This window comes from Ceratotherium simum, chromosome 21 (assembly GCF_057802395.1).
Source record: "Ceratotherium simum simum isolate JZ-2026a chromosome 21, ASM5780239v1, whole genome shotgun sequence".
Lineage (NCBI taxonomy): Eukaryota > Metazoa > Chordata > Mammalia > Perissodactyla > Rhinocerotidae > Ceratotherium > Ceratotherium simum.
Genome location: NC_141920.1, coordinates 25,727,363 through 25,742,037, shown reverse-complemented (window position 1 = coordinate 25,742,037; position 14,675 = coordinate 25,727,363). Strand labels below are relative to the sequence as shown.

General features: G+C 44.4%; 1 protein-coding gene across 6 annotated transcripts in view; it reads left to right on the top strand.

Moving 5' to 3' along the window:
• The window catches only part of RALY (RALY heterogeneous nuclear ribonucleoprotein), a 77,477-nt gene that overhangs the window by 32,054 nt on the left and 30,748 nt on the right, over positions 1–14,675 (top strand). For 5 of the 6 annotated variants that reach the window (XM_014796818.2, XM_087445382.1, XM_014796819.2 and 2 more), the window contains one exon: positions 1,349–1,424. The exons of the other annotated variant lie outside the window; for it this stretch is intronic. The gene's annotated coding sequence lies outside the window, so the exon portion shown is untranslated. The remainder of the gene's footprint in view (positions 1–1,348; positions 1,425–14,675) is intronic. 6 annotated transcript variants of the gene reach the window in all.

Genomic DNA, 14,675 nt, shown 5'->3' with positions numbered 1-14,675 from the left:
CAGGCTTGGGTGTAAATGGGGGCTCTGAGCCATGTCAGCTAGGACTAGAGAACATGTTTCTTTTTTCTTCTGTTTTTGAGAAGTGGTATAGTATGTGGTTAAGAAGACATGCCCTGGAGGTTGGACTCCCTGGGTTGAGGTCCAAGTTCTACCATCTATTAGATATGTGACTTGGGTAAATTTACTTAACTTTTGTGCCTGTTTCCTCGTTAGTAAAATGGGGACTAGAACAACACGCCAGTCCTTATGAGATTGTTGTAAAGATTAAATGAGTTAATACAAATAAAGGATTTACAACTGCCTGGCATGTGCTACTATTCTCCTTACCCCAGAGGCACCTCTATCCCCCAGTCTAGGTAATAAATAGGAGTTTCTTTGTTCTTCAGCTGTCCCCACCCAACAGAGGAGAGGGTGAGCAGAGAAACCTGAAACCAATCTCAGAGCGCTTGAAAGTTTGTCCCAGCTGGGTTCTAGGTTATTTAAGCCTGGAGGAACCTGGCCCAGGAGTGAGACAGAGTTAGAGTTGTCCGGAAGACCCGGGTTCCCTTCCCAGTTCTGCCACTAATTTACTTTGGTCTTAGGCAAGTCACCTAACCTCTGAACCTTCGTTTTCTCATATGTAAAATAGAGAGTATAATTAATTCCTCCACGTATATCTAGTATCTTATTCTTCCAGGCACTACATTCTAGCTATGTTGACTTGTTCCTTAAGCATAACAAGCTTATTTTTTTTTTTTTGTGAGGAGGATCAGCCCTGAGCTAACATCCAATGCCAATCCTCCCTTTTTTTTTGCTAAGGAAGACTGGCCCTGGGCTAACATCCACGCCCATCCTCCTCTACTTTATATGGGACGCTGCCACAGCATGGCTTAACAAGCGGTGCGTCGGTGCGCACCCGGGATCCGGACCGGTGAACCCTGGGCCGCGGCAGCGGAGCGAGCGCACTTAACCGCTTGTGCCACCCGGCAGGCCCCAACAAGCTTATTCTTGCCTCAAGGCCTTTGTACTTGCCATTCCTCCTCTCTGAAACACTCTTCCCTCAAATCTTTGCAGATCTTACCCTTCACTTCATTCACGTCTTTGTCCAGCAGTCACCCCTTGGAGAAGCCTTCCTTGACCATTTTATGTAAAATAGATCTCATTCTCACTCCTTGTCATTTTTTCTTCCCTTACTCTGCTTTGTTTGTCTTTATAGCACTTAACATGACGTGACATTATATATTTAATTATTAGCCTGTCTTTTGCTGGGATGCAAGACATGTGAAAATAGGAACTTTGAATGCCTGCACTGATCTAAGTTCCCGCCTGTTCTGAGCAGGACCCTGACTGATTTCTGTCTCTCTTATAGGTGAGCCCTGTTCCCAGAGGTGCTGACCCTGTAACCCAAAAGAGAAAATCACTGGCTGAGCTCAGCCTTGGTACTGGTGAGTAAGGGTACCTGGGAAAACTGGACAAGCTTGGGCCAAGATACAGGGTAACTAGTTTGGGGCGTATTTTTACCCTTAATATAGAAAATTTACAGGTGATTACTCTCCTACTCCATGTCTAAGAGGTTGGCATAGGCAGCGTCCTGTACTGGGAAGAAATGGTCTGGGATCATTTGTGCCATGAATAAGGCAAAGGAGGCTCAGTTCCTTCTGGCTTTTGCCAGCTGCTTTCTGTTGGGGAGTATCCTGGACCTGGCAGCTAAACCCATCCTCCCACAAGCTCTCTTAAAATATCTCATAGTCCTTAGAGGCTTTTCTGATTTCCATGTTGACTGTGACCTACCAAGCCCATATGTCAGCTTCAGACAATCCTGGAGTTTTAGCAGTCCTGCAAAATGTCGTCGTGAACGGTGGTGAGGATGGAGTGAAAGAGTGAGGCTGTGTGAAGGGGAGGTCGGGAATCTTAGAGGGAAGACAGCAGATAGTGAGACGGGAAGAGAAATCAACACATTAAGAACCAATTGTGTTATGGATCACATTTAATCTAGACAAAACCCCATTTTATAGGTGAGGGAATTGAAGCTAAGGAAGCTGAAATAATTTGCCCAGGATTCACACCTGGGAATCCATAAAGCTGATGTTAGAACCTAGGTCAGTCTAAGTGTAAATACCATTGTTCTTCCTGACTTGGCAGGCTTTCCTTGGACTGCTAATCTCCCTGGGATCTTGATTTTTCTTAGAAAATTTATGAAGACAGACCTCCTTAGGGATTCAGGAAGGAGGTCCAATTATTTGAGGGACCCAGCAGGGCGGGCAGAAGTTGGGGGTCCCTTCTGAGCAATGGCATTTCTAGTGAGGGGGCCAGGAGACTGAAAGATAGGAAGAAACTTCAAGCAGGCAGAGGCCCAGGCTAAGTATGACTGGAAGGAGTAGAAAACGACTGTAATGCATAGGATCCCATAAACACTTTGGCCAGCACAGATAGGGACCTGGAGAGCTGGGTTGGAGTTGAGAAACCTCGATTTTTATTTTCTCTCTCAACATTTGCCTTTGGATAATCTCCATTTCCCTATTTGTAAAATTAGAGTGCCTCCCTGCACCCTCACATCTATTGTGTGTACACCAATCATGGAGGATGTAGAGAATCAAATGAGAAATGCAAGTTGGAAAGCTTTGTGAATTGTAAAGCAGCATGACTGAAATGAGAGAAAGTGAGAAGGAAGCATTATAAGTATCCCTGGCATCTCAGTCCCTGACCTGTATGCCAGCCTCCTCCCCAAGGTGTAAAAGGGAGGGTTTTCCTTTGGTGCTGTAAATCTTTCCCAGTGCCCTCTCCTCTCCTTCTTCTGCAGGCCCTACCTGATGCTCAGTCTTTCCACAAGGGAAAGGATTCCAGGGCACAGACACAAAGCCAGGCAGCACTGGCAGCCATAATTTGCAGCGTGGGGGCTACAGAGTGCAGGTTCAAATGCACTCGTGCAGCCTGATTCCAAGGCCACTGCCAGCACAGATATTAAAGCAGTTTTCAAGAGCTCGTCCCCGGCGTGTGTCTGCATTCACTGACTAGCTCCACTGAGATGTTGTCTTGTTCCCTACTGTCATTTCAGAAGAGGAAGGCTATTCTTGTTTTGGTCCTAGGTTCCCTGCTCACCCCCAACCCCACCCTTCAACTGCTAGTGAAAAAAGGCACTTATGCTGTAGCCTCATATCTTATCAGAGGCCATGGTCGTTCCGGTTTTCCCACCATCTTTCTCTTCTCCTTGGCCAGTGAAATTGGCCATTCTCTTCACACTTTGTAACAATGGATGTTCTGTTCTTCCCCCTAGCTGCCTGAGGGTGCACAGAGGAGTCTGTCCCCCAGCTGATGCTCTTGGAATCCGCATTGGCTGGCATTCCCTGTTATTCTGAATCTCCAGGCTTTTGCTGCTACCTCTTTTTGTCTGGTTATTCTAAAGTTCTGTAGCTTCTAGCCTTTCACCTAAATGGCCTAGGTGCTAAGCTTGGATCTTATTCTTGTAACAACTGTCCTGTGAAGAAGTTCCACTATTGACTATTTTTAAATATGAATGATTCCACGTAAAAAAGTGTATAATATACTGACATCCATATAGTGGCTAATTTATCTAACATCCTCAATTTTCTAGAGCCCGACTGAAAAACAAGAAGGAAGCAAAGCGTTGTCATCCTTAAGCCCTTACACAGTGCTAATTTATTCCTATTTTTACGTGTTGTAACAGTTTAGCAATCTGGTTTCTAAACTTCAGTAAGATTGAAAGCAACTTATAAAAAACGGGGAGGAGCTGCTGTATTAAGAGCAGCTAGAGGTGAGAGCTGAAAGCTGACAGTAAGGGAGGGGTGAAAAGAAAGATAAGAAAGAGAAGTTAAGGGCTGGCCCTGTGGCTTAGCGGTTAAGCGCGCGCGCTCTGCTGCTGGCAGCCAGGTTCGGATCCCGGGCGTGCACTGACGCATTGCTTCTCCGGCCATGCTGAGGCCACGTCCCACATACAGCAACTAGAAGGATGTGCAACTATGACATATAACTATCTACTGGGGCTTTGGGGGGGAAAATAAATAAATAAAGTTAAAAAAAAAAATAGAAAAGTTAAAATGCACATGGAGGCCGTTTACTCTAGGGGCAATAACCCTACAGAAATGTGCTTCAGTGAGGTGGGACTAGGTAATTTTTAAGGTAGTTCTAGGTTTCTCTTGAAGGCCAGATGTATCAGAAAATGTTAAATTAATTATGTTTAGTGTCTGTTATCAGGTGCTATACTGAATGCTCTATATAAATTGATTTCATTTTCATAGCAGCTTGGGAGGTAGGTGGTGATATTCTCATTTTATAAATTACTGAGATTTGGAGAGGAACACACAGGCGGTAATTGGAAGAGCTAAGCTTAGAACCTTGGAGAATCTGGCTCCAGAGAACCAGGTTTTTTCTATTATCCTACATTGATTCTTTCCCTTTGACTTAAAACCCTGGTCCTTCTCAGCCTCTTGGGCCAGTGGTTCCCCCTCTCTCCCCTTTTATTCCTTCTCCTATATATAATTTTCTTTTTGAACATTCATTCATTCAGTGAGTATTGAGTGTCTACTATGTGCCAGGCACAGTTTTAAGTGTTTGAAATGTAGCAGTGAAGAAAATAGTTTTTTTCTTGTCATTTAAATTCTAGTGGAGGAAAACAGATAAACAAATGTATACATATGGACCTTGGGAAAGCATTTAATATCTTTGGGCCTCAGTTTCCTCAGCTCTAAAAAGAGGAAATGAGGGGCCGGGCCTGGTGGCGTAGTGGTTAAGTTCGCACACTTTGCTTCGGTGCCCTGGGGTTCATGAGTTCAGATCCTGGGCGCGGACCAACGCACCACTTGTCAAGCCATGCTGTGGCAGCATCCCATATAAAGTAGAGGAAGATGGGTGTGGGTATTAGCCCAGGGCCAATCTTCCTCAGCAAAAAGAGGAGGATTGGCAACGGATGTTAGCTCAGGGCTAATCTTCCTCACACACAAAAAAAGAGGAAATGAAGTAGAAAGTTGATCTATAATTGCTGATGTCCCTTCCAGTTCTGTGCCTCCAAAGACACGTTGATCTGTGGTTCAAAGGCATCAAAGAATCAAGAGGGAAGAAAAAAGGAGGGGACCAAAGGAGAAGCCTCAGCTTCAGTCCTGCTTAAGGCCGCAACAGGGATAGTTACAAAGGAAGAGCTATTATCTGCAATGAGAAGGTGTTGGAAGTGTCTGGTTGTCTGCTGCAGGGGCAGTGACCTGCCTGTCACCCAGCATTTGGAAAAGAAATATCAAAGAGAAGATCAGAATGGCCTGGAAGGTTGGAGACTGAGTAGATAGTAAGTATGAGAGAGAGACCATGAGGCATAAGACCCAGTTTATGTTCTATTACCACTTTCTGGGTGTTTCCAGTCAAGCTATTTCTCTTTTTGCAGCCTCCATATTCCCATCTGTAAAATGGATTAGTCAAGTGATGTATTCTCCCAGGGCCTCTTCGGGGCTTTCTAAAATTTCATTATCCACTGTCTTCTGGCTCTCAAGTTGTGTTTATACCCTGGCTTTTGCCCTTGATGTTGAGGATTTCATTTATATGAGAAGGCTTCTTAACTAGCAAGGCTTTGTCTAGCCAAAGAGTATTTAGAGTGCTCTTGAAACCATAATTTCAGGTCACTAAGAATCATAAATTTTCAGGTTCAGAAATGCCTTGGTCTGCCTGATCCAACCCCCTCATTTAACACTGAGAGGTAATACAGCAGAGTAGAAAGACTATGGGCCTTGAGGCAGACCTTGAATTCAAATTCCTGCCAGTACTAGCTTAATCTCTCTGAGCCGTAGTATCATCATCTGAAAATGAGGCTAGTGATAACAGAGTAGGCATATGGAGAATTATTACTACTTGGAGGAGGAAAGAAAAAACTGAGGCCTGAGAGATGAAGTCACCTGCTCAGGGTCGAGCTCAGACGAGAACCTAGGTGTCTTGTGTCTCAGTCCAGGGTTTGCTTTTCATCTGGAGCCAAGGTCAGTTGTACCCATATGTATGCAGTAGCAAAGATTGGTACTGAAAGCATGTCAGCTTTCTTAACAGCTCCGCCAACAGCCTTCTCAATTCCCCTGTGGCGTGTGTCAATAACACAGCCCGTACTTGTTTTAGAAACAAGCGCTTCATAAGCACTCCTGTTTGATTTGCTTTGGCTGGTACAGGATCCAGATGCTCTTAGAATAGAACAACACTCTCTCCAAATCAGCCCATTCCCATTCTGAGCCACTTGCAGCTCTACTGGGCTGCTGGCTGGGGTTTGTCCCCAAGTCCTCCCTACCTGCCATGTGAATCACATTCAGTTGTCTTTTGCTATTGCCCTTTCCCTCTTGATGGAAGTAACATTTATTGAGTGCCTACTATGTGGCAGGTGTTGTGATAGGTACTTTAAATTGATTATCTCCCTTAATCTTTGTAACTCATTAAGTTATTAATAGCTCCAGAGGGAAAAGCTGAGGCTCAGTGAAGTAAATGAATTTGTGTGAGGTCACAAAGCTAGTCTGTGAAAGAGCTGGGGTTTGAACTCAGGTCCTCCTGACCCCATAGACCCCATGCACTTAGTATAATAAGCTCTTTCCTGAGTACCATACTGCTTCTCTGGCCTCAGCCTTTCCAGGAAGGTAGAGTGTTAGGAGTGCCCAGGAAGGGGCATTCAGTGGTTTTAGTATAATGAGAATGTCTTCCATGCCTTCAGTGCATTTTCCCATGAGTTTCTGCTCTGCCCTGCCTCAAACCAGCTTCTCCAGGACCCAAGTGTGTGGCCCAGAGATCCAAGCATTAAGCGAGAGGCCAGGTTTCCATTTTCAACATGGGATACCAAGTCCTTAGTGAAAAGTGTACTTGTCATTTTCAAAGTTGAATGAGGGCAATATTTCAAGCAATAAGCCCTGACTTCTATGCCCAACTCTGAAATGCAGGGAAGTAAGACAAAGGGTCTATACATCTCCAGCTTGGTGAGACCTGGCAGGAGAAGAGACATACATGTCAAAGATTGAGGAATAAGATTGTTCTAATAGGTCCTCAAATCTGTACTCGTTTTTCAGTTTACGAAGCACTTTACTTGCAGAGATCATACTGTGAGGAAACTGAAGGCATTTGCCTCTCTGTGGCAGAGCCAGAGGCTAGAGTCCCAATCCTTAGTCTTGATGAGGCCGGTGAGTCTAAGCCCTCCCTGAAAGGGTTCTGTCCCTGGCCTTGGGCCCCGCCCAATCTTCAGTTGCAGAAGAGGCACGCCCTTAGTCTCTGCCCTTTTCTGAGCCCTCTTCTGCCCACTTGTCCCCTTCCTCACCCATTTCTACTCAACTGCTGGGGCCTTCTTAATGGAGACCCTCTTCTAATGATAGATTTTGAAGCATAAGGTAAGAAGAGTTATTTTTGACTCTGCATTTTCCCTAGGATCATTTGCCATAAAATGATGGAATTTTAGGATGTCGGAGTGGGAAGGGACCTTAACTAACGATCATCAAGTTTACAGAGGAACCGTTTAGTTAAACATATAATTCAACATCTAAAACAGAGCTGCTCTGTTAGAAGCGACAGCGATGGGTCCAGGGTCTACCAGTTCAGCCTTTCCGTTACCCTCACCAAAGATAGCCCCTGAGGCATCTGCCTTAAACCTACAGGGTTCCCAGGAACACAGTTGGTAAAACAACACTGACCTAGACCAACTTCCCCATTTTATAATTGTGAAATTGAGGCCCAGCAAGAGGCAGTAAGTAATGTGCCCAAGGTTGCACAGTGAATTAGTGGCAGGTCTCCTGACTCTCAGCCTAGTACCCTTTCTACTACATTGAGGTTTATGTTGTTTCATAAATGACCACCTGTTCCACTTAACTAACATCCTGTGCCTGGATGTCAGGCTTCTCTTACCTCCTGGCATCTGGTCTGTGAGGTAGGCAGGCCTATGGATGTGTGTACTGTGTCAGGGCATAATTCTCATATATATGATAAGCATGTGTGTAAGTTTTGTTCAACTCATTAATGTGGGAACCAGCAGAAAGAGAATAGCTGAGAAACCAGATGTATGTTGTTAGTGGAAAAAGGATTGCTAAGTTAGATCCAAAATTGATTAATGTCCTAATGAAAATGTGACCTTTGGGCCGGCTCTGTGGCTTAGCGGTTAAGTGCGTGCGCTCTGATGCTGGCGGCCTGGGTTCGGATCCTGGGAGCGCCCGGAGGCACCACTTCTCTGTCCAACGCGAGGCCGAGTCCCGCGTACAGCAACTAGAAGGATGTGAACCTATGACATACAACTATCTACTGGGGCTTTGGGGCGAAAAAGCTGAATAAATAAAATCTTTAAAAAAAAAAAAAAAAGAAAATGTGACCTTTGGTGTTATCCTCTCTGCTTAAAAAAAGTGCACCTTCTCAGTTTTCTACACATTAACCTCTAACTTTGCAGAGTTTTAAAACATTTGGGCTCTTGTTTGTGAACAGTAGGTCAAACAAAATTCCCTTCTCCAAGAGTAATGAGATGACTCTCAGATGCATATTAAAATATATTCCAACATGACTTTATTTTTTTATTTATTTTTGGTGAGGAAGATTAGTCATGAGCTAACATCTGTTACCAATCCTCCTCTCTTTTCTGAGGAAGATTGGCCCTAAACTAACATCTGTGCCCATCTTCCTCCACTTTTTTTATGTGTGAGACGCCTGCCACAGCATGGCTTGATAAGCGGTGTGTAGTTCTGTGCCCAGGATCTGGAACCTGTGAACCCTGGGCTGCCAAAGTGGAGCGTGCGAACTTAACCACTACACCACCGGGCCGGCCCCTCACTGGGACTATTTTATTTTATTTTTTTAATTTATTTATTTACTTATTTTTTGTGAGGAAGATCAGCCCTGAGCTAACATCCATGCTAATCCTCCTCTTTTTTTTTTTTTTGCTGAAGAAGACCGGCTCTGAGCTAACATCTATTGCCAATCCTCCTCCTTTTGTTTTTCCCCAAAGCCCCAGTAGATAGTTGTATGTCATAGTTGCACATCCTTCTAGTTGCTGTATGTGGGACGCGGCCTCAGCATGGCCAGAGAAGCGGTGCATCGGTGCGCGCCCGGGATCCGAACCCGGGCCGCCAGTAGCGGAGCGCGCGCACTTAACTGCTAAGCCACGGGGCCGGCCTCATTGGGACTATTTTAATTGTCAGCTAACTTGTCTCCCCACCTCTAGTCTTTGCCCCTAAAATATAACCTCTTTTCTCTCTCCATAGGTTTTAAGATACAGATCTTATTCCTATCACTTCCCTACTCATAAAACCTCTAGAATAAATCTAGTCTCCTTAGCATGACATTCAAGGTTCTGCAAAGACTATTTCTCCCCTTTCTTTCCAGCCTTGTCTTCAGTGCCTTCTTCTTCAGGCTCTCGGTTCCACAGGAGTTCATACATAATTGGTAGAAATATTAGGGAAACCAATTTTTGGACAGTATGAAGGGAGAACTATGTGATCAAGTCTGCCAATGAAGGTTAGGAAGTGTTCTTAGTTGTGGTGCCATGTTAACATCCAATTTGATAAATGTTTGTGCCAGGCACAGGGATAGGTCCTTAGGGATAGGGAGAGGGCAAACACATGGTCAAGGCCTTTGGAGCCCATAGTTGATCAAGGAGGACAGACAGGTAAAGTAAGTACACTACAGTGATGATCACTATAATGGAATCATGTTGTGGAGTACTTTGGAAACATGGAGGAGGAGAATTAACTGCCTGAGAGATCAAGGAAGGCTTCACAAAAGAGGTGATATTTGTGTTAGACTTGAAAGATGAGACATTTGACCGTTGTGAAAGATGAAATATTTGGCAGTTATGAAGGAGAGTCTGTAGCTTCCAAGCAAAGAGACCAGCAAGGACAAAGGCACAGAAGCTTATGTGTGTGTTTCAGAAAACAGTAAACAGTCTAATATAGCCAGAGTGTAGGATTTCAGGAATGGAGTGTGGTTAGGGTTAAAGTTATCAAAGTAAGTTGGGGCTAGACTGTGTAAGGCCTGATATTCTAGGCTAAGGAAATACTTTATGTGTACTGTGTTTTACACATAGCATACGGTAATGATTCTTAAATTAAGTGATATGTATTTGTCTATTTGTGTATGTGAGTAAGCTGTGTGTTAGGATGTGTACGTTACATTTGGAGATGACTTTTGAAGATCTCCTGAGGCAAAACAAATGTGAAGGACAGGTTAGACCTGAGCTCACCCAGGCTTGAACATCTGAGAGACTCACCAGTTCATGAACCCGTAGGTTAATCATAGCATGCCAGAATTGGAAGGGACCTTAGGGACTAATAGTTCATCCATCCATCCATTCAGTTTTCCATTCAACAGATGCCTGATACTGCTCTTGTAGATGAGATACAGTAGTGAACAAAACAAAGACTGCCTTCATGGAACTTGTTTTAGTGGGGGAGACTAAATGAGTAAATAATTTTATATCGTTTCATATGTGTTATGAAGAAAGATAAGCAGGAATAAAGGGTTAAAAAGTGACCAAGGAAGGCCTCTCTGAGGGAAAAGATCATTTCCAACTGAGAGAAGAGCAGGTGAAAAGGCCCTAAGGGCAACAGCATATTTGTAGGAAAACTAGAAGGCAGACAGTGTGGCTACAGCAGCACTCTGCGGGGGAAGGAAGCAGAAGATATGGTTGGAGAGATGAGGCCGGAACATACAGGGTCCTGAGGTCCATTTGGCCAGTGAGAAAATGAGGCTTAATAGCCCAGGCCACACAGCAAAGCCAGGGCTGGTACCATCCTGGTTCAGCTTCGCTTCTTTTGCCTCCCTGCTGTCTTCTGGCTTTTACCCAAGATTAACTTGAATCCCATTTAATTCCTTCATTCTCCTCTCCTTCATTCAGTTCTATTTCCCTCCCCTTGTGCCCAGGGCTCCTGTCACGCCATTGTTCTGTTTCATTTCAGGCTGCTTTGCTTAATCACAGACCCACATTTGCACACATGACTTGGTAATAGGGTGACTCCTGAAAGGTTAAAGCTAGAGCGGTCTTTGGGCATCTTTTAGTTCAACTCCCTGGTATTAGAAACCCAGAGAGGACAAGTGACTTGCCCAATGCCACTTGTCTAGTTAGTGGCAGAATTTGATTCCTTAGCCTCCGAGTCTCTGGCTCTTCATTTTTTTTTTTTCCCCCCACTTAGCAATCAGGCTTTTTTTTTTTTTTTTTAAATTTTTATTTATTTATTTATTTTTCCCCCAAAGCCCCAGTAGATAGTTGTATGTCATAGCTGCACATCTTTCTAGTTGCTGCATGTGGGACGCAGCCCCAGCATGGCCGGAGAAGTGGTGCATCAGTGCGCACCCGGGATCTGAACCCGGGCCGCCAGCAGCGGAGCGCGCGCACTTAACCGCCAAGCCACGGGGCCGGCCCGGGCTCTTCATTTTCGGCATGCTACCTCCTGTTCTTTAGTTTCCAGCAAAAGGGGGTCAAGTTGTGACCCATATAGTTGGCAAGAGCAGCTAGCATTCAGTGGTCCTCTGCCATCTGCTCTTACTTTAGCTTTCTGTTTGGTTTTTGTCATGTGAATTTACTGTTTTATTCTGGCCAGTGTCTTTGAACTACCACGCTTTGCAAAGATAGCATGTAGCTAAATTCCACACCCTTGTTTGTGCTACTCCCACGCTTGAACCCACAGCCTGCTCTTAACCTCCAGACTATATCTAGGTTTGTCTTTGAAGCCTAGCGCTAGTCTTTGGAGAAGCAATGTAGAAAGAGCATAGGGTTTGGACTTGGATATATCTGGATTTAAATCCCAGCTTTGCCACATACTAGGACAAAGTAATCTTGGACCAGTTACTTGAGCTCTGAGAGCAATTTTCTTATCTATAAAATGGGGATGTTAATACCTGCTTGATGGGGGTCACTGGAAAGGTTATTTAAGGTATTATATGTGTACACCTCAAGCATTCCATAGTTACTCTTTCTCTCTCTTTTTTTTTTATAATTTTATTTATTTGTTTATTTTTTCCCCCAAAGCCCCAGTAGATAGTTGTATGGCATAGCTGCACATCCTTATAGTTGCTGTATGTGGGACGTGGCCTCAGCATGGCCAGACAAGTGGTGCGTCGGTGCGCACCCGGGATCCGAACCCGGGCCACCAGCAGCAGAGCGCACGCACTTAACCGCTAAGCCACGGGGCCGGCCCAGTAGTTACTCTTTCTCAAAGGCCCATCTTGAATGCCCTCTCCCTTTCTCCTAGTTATCTAATAGCTAACACTTCTTGGGTGGGTTCCTATATGCCAGGTACTGTGCTAAGTGCTTTTAAAAAGTACTTAGTATTGCATGTGAATATATAATTATCTTCAAAATAAAAAGTTAAAAAATTGTAAAAAGCACCGATCTCAATTTTTCTATATTTTTTATTATTTTTGCTGTATGTAGATAGATGCCAGGTTAGGATTCAGTATATACCTATGTTCCAGTTGTTGCTGTTTTCTAGCTATGTAAACTTGGGTAAGCCTCTTGACCTCCCTCAAGTGTTTTTCCCATCAGAGCTCTAAAATTCCATTCCAGAACCATTTGGAAACCTGACTTGCTTACCTGCTCACCTTGGAAAGTGCCTCTGTTGATGACAGAGCAGCAGCACTTGGGTCGGCCCTGTGTGGCTTGGAGAGGACAGGATGGGAGACAGAGAACTGGATGCCTGGGAACCATTAGATTAAGGACTGGCAACTCCTCAGAAATTAAACAAATCAAAAGATTTCTAGGGTAGCATCCTGGGGTAGTATTGATGGTGATTTTATTTGGATTATGTTCTGGGGATAAAGGGGATTGGCATCTCCGTTGAGTGGAAGGACCAGTAGTGCACAGCCACCCTTGCTTGTACCTGGACAAAAGACAGTGTTGGTGGCAAGTGTCCAACATGGTTGTGGCTGCCCACAGCCATCTGTGCCATTCAGGACATCAGCTGCTGGCCCTGTGTCAGCATCTGGACAAGACTGCTATGGTTTGATAGGAAGAGCCCAGTCTTTGGAATTGCAAGGACTTGAGTTCAAATCCCTGCCTCCTAATTACTAATTGTGTTCCTTAGACTAATTCTTACTTTATCTCTCAGAGCCTCAGTTTCCCTGTCTGTAAAATAGTGTTGTTAATACCTGCTTTTGGGGTTGTTGTGAGGGTTCAAAATACCTTAGGTAAACAGGTGTCACACAATACCTGATACTTAGTTGGGTGAATGGCAAGTTGGTCTGTTGCTATTAGCTCTTTGAACGCCAGTTCCTTAGGAGGTGGCAATAAAGTCAAAGCTGCTCTGATTCTCTTACCACCTCCCCACCCCCCCTTAGAAACGCCCTGGACCCCTCCTTTCCTTCTTCAAGTTCAGGCCTCAGAAATGTTGACTAAGAAGGAGCCTCCCAGGCCAGTCTCTGTCTCACCAGGTGGCATATCTGAGTAAGCAGGATTGTTACATAGCAGACATACGGGGCCAAGGCAGGTAGCAGCTGATGAACAAAAGGCTTCTCTGTGTTCCCAGTAAATTGGTCCTTGGGGATCCTAGCTTTGAAATTCTAATTGACACAGGAAGGAAAAGATTCATTAGGCTCTGGACTCATTAAAATGCTCTGCTGCTCACTTACGATTTATTCTTGGCACTTCATCAGGAGGAATTAAGTAAACCAATGGGCTGTGAGGCTGCTGACAGCAGAGTCCGATGTGCCTGGTGCTGCTCATGTGGTGGGGATGTTGGGCTTCTCATACTATGGAGCACACAGCTGGCTTCAGAAGTTCTTCACCCGTAGGACTTAGCAAGAGTCTAAGTCTCATATACTGTCAGTACTGAAAGGACCTTTTTTTTTATTATTAATTTTTTTTTATTTTAGTAACTGGTTTATAGCATTATATAAATTTCAGGTGTACATCATTATATTTCAATTTCTGTGTAGATTACGTCATGTTCAGCACCCAAAGACTAATTACAATCCACCACCATACACTTGTGCCGTAATCATCCCTTTCGCCCTCCTCCCTCCCCGCTTCCTCTCTGGTAACCACCAATCTGGTCTCTGTGTCTATGTGATTGTTTGTTGTTTTTATCTTCTACTTATGAGTGAGATCATACGGCATTTGACTTTCTCCCTCTGACTTATTTCACTTAGCATAATACCCTCAAGGTCCATCCTGTTGTCACAAATGGCTGGATTTCATCGTTTCTTGTGGCTGAATAGTATTCCATGAAAGGACCTTTTGAGATCATTCATAGATGATAAATCTTTTATGGATGATCCTCAGAAGGACTGGGGCTTGCCGAAGATCACCACACACAGTTGTGGTAGAGCTAAAATTAGAATCAGGCCTCCTAACTTCCAGGCCAGGAATTTTTCCCCCTGTATCACCTTTGGATTTCTAGATCCAATGTTTTATTCATTCAACCTTCAGCAGATACTTTTGACACATTCTGTGTGCCAGGATTCTGTGATAAACAAAACAGACATAAGGAGAGAGAGAATACCTGACCCGATATTAGGGGAAATTAAAAAGGCCTCCACATCTGAGAGTAAATAGGAATTAGCTTGGCAAAGAAGATGAGGAGTGTTCAAGGCTGAGGGATCAGCGCCTACAAAGGCCCAGAGACTTTCCAGGAATGGAAAGTTGAATCTTGCTAGAGTGGAGGGATTGGGGAAGAGATGAGAAGTTAAGATGAGTCAACTCTGTGATGTTTAGGCCACTTTCTCTGTGGTTACAAGAATCCTAGACTGGTATTAGGAGTCCTAGG